This window comes from Callithrix jacchus, chromosome 14 (genome assembly GCF_049354715.1).
Source record: "Callithrix jacchus isolate 240 chromosome 14, calJac240_pri, whole genome shotgun sequence".
Taxonomy (NCBI): domain Eukaryota; kingdom Metazoa; phylum Chordata; class Mammalia; order Primates; family Cebidae; genus Callithrix; species Callithrix jacchus.
The window spans coordinates 44,213,332-44,217,945 of record NC_133515.1 but is presented as its reverse complement, the minus strand read 5'-3'; the positions used below and the strand labels follow the sequence as shown (position 1 = coordinate 44,217,945).

The window sequence follows — 4,614 nt, the reverse complement described above, 5'->3', positions numbered from 1 at the left end:
GGAGTACAATGGCGCAATCTCAGCTCACCGCAACCTCCACCTCCTGGGTTCAGGCAATTCTCCTGCCTCAGCCTCCTGAGTAGCTGGGATTACAGGCATGCGCCACCATGCCCAGCTAATTTTTTGTATTTTTAGTAGAGACGGGGTTTCACCGTGTTGACCAGGATGGTCTCGATCTCTTGACCTCATGATCCACCTGCCTTGGCCTCCCAAAGTGCTGGGATTACAGGCTTGAGCCATTGCGCCCGATCGAGAATAATCTTATAGCTATCTACTAAGGTGACAAACTGTAAATAAATTCCCCAATATTGCTTTGAAAAGAAACTCCTTGGTTGTTAAGAGAAATTCCAACTTTCAACTCCAACCAAATGTATTATTTAACTGGTGTTCGTCAGTCATCATCTACTGTTGGCTTGATTGTCACTTCTCTTCTTATCTGACCCGAACCAATTAAACACCAGTGTTTTTCAACACTTCGGCTAAGGGCAATTTTTTCTCCTACCTCTGTGCACACTGGATTGATCAAAACAGTTTTACCCAAATCGGCCTTGACAGCACTAACTCTCCCTCCTGTCGACAGGGACCCTATGTTCACCATGAGTACTTCATTCTCAGACAGCTTTTGCACCTTTGCTGCCTTCTTGTCTCCTTCAGTGTCTACACCTAGAAGTCGTCTAAGCAGGAAATAGGAAATTTCCAATTCTGTGAATATCTCAGGTAAGGCTCCGACTGCACCAAGTACCTGCCCCACCATTCTGTCAGCCCGGCACAAAGTGGGGTCAATTTTTGTTCCAACTCCAATAAGACCGCCTGGAGCAGCATATTGCAGATCATTATGCTCTGCAAAAAGGGATACAATTTTGGAAAAGCTTGGTTTGCACATGAGTTTTCCTTCGCTATCTTTGGAAACAATACCAGGTCTTACTCCTATCTCCTGGCCCACCTTTAATACTCCTTTTAGGATGCTACCACCAGCTACACCCCGCTTAAGGTCATCAACTTCACAGCCAGGTTTGTTGACATCAAAAGATCTAATAACAATAAGGCGGGACTCTGAAGTAAAGTCTCTTGGGGGTACTGGAATTTTCTTTACTATGTACTCACAACTTCAATATTGTATTTCGGCTGAGCCGAAATTGGAATAATGGGAGCTCCCTCTGCTACTGTACCTTGGACAAAAACAGGGATCTGCTCGTATTGTTCTTTAGCCTGACTTTCTTTTACCAAATCAATTTTATTTTGTAGAATCAAAATATGCTTCAGTTTCATGATTTCTATAGAAGCTAGGAGTTCAGATGTCTGAGGCTGAGGGCAAGATTCATTACCAGCTATCAACAGAAGAGCTGCATCCATCACCGCTGCACCATTCAGCATAGCAGCCATCAAAATATTGTGGCCAGGACAGTCAACAAAGGAAACATGTCTGACTAATTTGAAGTTCCCTTTGGTCCCTGGAATATCTGTAGGAAACTCATCAGGTGTACTGCTCCCACAAGATCTATAACATTCTGGCCGAGGGCAACTTGGGTCATCAAATTTATAAATCTTAGCATGAGCATATCCAAGCTTGATTGTAATATTTTTTTCTAGTCCATTTTTGAACCTGACCGTGTGAACTCCAGAAATAGCTTTGATAACTGTGGATTTCCCATGAGCTACATGACCAATTGTACCTATATTAATAGGCTTGTCTGCTGATAACTTCATGTGAAAGTGGCTCAACTTGGTAACATCAAAGGTGGTGAGATCCTGGCGCGAAAGATGCGGCTGCCCCAAAGTCATTCCAGCTTCTCCTCCCGCCATCTTGCCAAAAGAGGAAGGAAATCGCCCCGGCTACTGCCTGATCGGTTGCAGGGGTCCTAGTGCGGGGCGAGGAAGCCGAGGCTGGAAGGCCGACTGGGGGCTCAGGGTGGCCAGTGCATCAGCGGCCTCACTGCTTGGACGTCTCTCTGCTTGAATCTGTACAGTGCCTGCCGGTAGGCTTACTGGAAAGCATGGTGCAAAGTTCGGGAGCTATTGGTTGCAGACCTGTAGATATTTGTGCAGGCAATACTGAGGGCAGCCATTAAAGCCCCGACTCCTCAGTTTTTTTAAAGAAAATCTCAGAAGATTGCCTCAGGTGAAACCACAGTAAGGATATCTAACATATGGCATTATAAAATACGAATTTGGGCATGATGATTTGCATTATGCAGTTTACCGTGACATTTATAAAGTCAAGGGATTTAGGCCTAGAAGTGTCCCTGAAAGATCCAGTGCTTTAGGTCTTCATTTGTTTGTTTGTGCTCTGCTTGGAATTCCCTTTCCCTTTCATCCTAATGAAAGCCTACTTATTTTTTAAGATTCAATGTTATTCCCTTTGCTACAGTTCCATAACAATATATATATTTCCTGTAACAATATTATGTTGTATTACAATTGTTTGTGTATTGCCTGTTTTCTACTAGGCTGTCAGTTCTTTTGGGAGAAGAGCCTAGTCTTCACACCTCAGTGCCTGACTTAAAAGACACTTAATGTTTATTAAGTGATGTTAGCGACCAACTAATCCAGTTCCTATAAGTTTATGAAACTGAGGCCCAAAGGATTTCCATAAATTCAGCAATTCCACAAGTATATATTGAGCATTTACAATGTGCCTAGCTCTAGGTAAAGCTAAACGTATTTAGTGTATTTTAAATATCATTTGTAGTATGCTTAATTTCCATTTGTCCAGAGATCACAAGATAAATATCAGCATCTCATGGATCCTCAACGCAACATTAAATTATGTTCAGAATTGGTCTATGTCAATTTATTTTCTTATTCTCTAGGTGTGTGTCACCCAAGAATATGATCTGCATACTGCTACTGTGTGTGTGAGGTGGGGGCGGGGGAGGAATGGTCAGAGTGTTCACTGCCCAATCTAATGCCCAATTTAGGAAACACCATGTAATGTTAGGTTAAATAGATTCTTCCCTGAACTTTCAACATACTTGATAGTGATTAGTTAAATCTCCAAGAAGAGCATCTAATATGCACTGTTTCCCAAATTTATTTGCCTAGTGAACCTCCCCTTTTTTGTTGCTCCTATTAATAGATGTCTGCAATGCAGTCCTGAAGAACGTTAAGCTGGTCACTGCAGTTCTTTGAAGAGTCCTCATCTGTGTTTTGTGAGGACTTCAAAGGGAAACTCGAAGCTCCCTGCAGAGGAAAAGTGGCTAGAAGGGGAGAAGGGAAGGCTGGAGAAGGAGCAGCTGGCCAGGAAGACAGAGGAGGTAGCAGGTCTCTCTCTAGGGTCTGAAGGAGGGACAGGGGCCACAAGCAGATAACTGAGGAGCATGTTTCCATGCTAAGCTCAGTGAGACATTTGGGGCTCAAGCAGACGGGCACTGGGGGCCAGAGATAAGATGTTTCATAAGGAGAGCCAGGAGCACTTTTGTGGGAACATGCAGCACATCTTCAGGCCTCTGGGCATTCCTGAGGACATGGCACCCTGCCTGCAGGTCCCCAACGACTGCTGCATGTCAGGGCCACAGTGTCTGTGGGGGCAGGAGAGGAAGGAAATGAAGCAGGCAATGAAGTACGTTACAGAGTGGTTTCATCGACATCTGTGATACCCGCCCCCAGGGGGCTCCTGGACATATTTGGGGTTAGGTTTAACAAGGGGCACTAGCTATGGGGAACAATATTTGCAGGGCCCAGTGCAAAATGACAACACAGCCTCCTTGTTGTAGAATTAAGGATTTCATGATTGTGACAGCTGAGCATTAAACCAAGCACCAGGTCCTTCTGAATGCTGACCTCTGGACAACTGTACAGGCCACATGCCCAGGAAGCTTCCACAGAGTTATCACTGGTCCTAAACCCAACTTGAATCTTCTGGCTAATGTGGCCTGGAGAAACTAGGTTACACATGGTTTATGTAAAAAGTAGGTCTCCCTATTCCGAGGCATCTGATTATCCTGGAAACACTGTTTACCAGTTTCTATGGTCTGAATGTTTGTGTCTCCCCTCACCCCCTGCAACACTCATATTTAATCCCTAATGCAATAGTATTAAGAAGTGGGGCTTTTAGAAGGTGATGAGGTCCAAAAATGAATGGGGTGAAATGGGATTACTGCCCTTGTGAGAGAGAACCAAGAGCACTTGTTTGCCTCTTCCACAATGTGAGAACACAGCAGGAAGAGACCCTGTGAAGCAGAAAATGAGCCCTCACCAGACACTACATTTGTTGGTGCCTTCTTGACTTTGATCCAGAACTGTAAAAAATAAACTTCTATTGTTTATCAAATACCAAGTCTATGGCAGCCCAGATGGACTAAGATACCAGTCATTCTGGGTAATCTTGACTTTGTTATAAGATAAATTTCTTTATTTGTTGTTAAATTTTCAGTATTTCAGAGATGGGGTCTTGCTATGTTTCCCAGGCTGGTCTCAAACTCCTGGGCTCAAGTGATCCACCTGCCTCAGCCTCCTAAACTGCTGGGATTACAAGCATGAGCCACCATGCCCCGCCTGCTATAAGATAAATTTAACCAGCCTGAGCAACATGGTAAAACCTCGTCTCTACAAAAAGTACAAAAATTAGCTGGACATAGTGATGCATGCCTATAGCCCTAGCTACTAGGGAGACAG

The 4,614-nt window shown here is 44.1% G+C and overlaps 1 pseudogene across 1 annotated transcript; it reads right to left on the bottom strand.

Moving 5' to 3' along the window:
- Positions 1–227: 227 nt before the first annotated feature.
- On the bottom strand, positions 228–1,816 carry LOC100408952 (eukaryotic translation initiation factor 2 subunit 3 pseudogene; annotated as a pseudogene). The gene has a single exon (XR_013526530.1). The product of XR_013526530.1 is annotated as a eukaryotic translation initiation factor 2 subunit 3 pseudogene (transcript).
- Between the last annotated feature and the right edge of the window lie 2,798 nt (positions 1,817–4,614).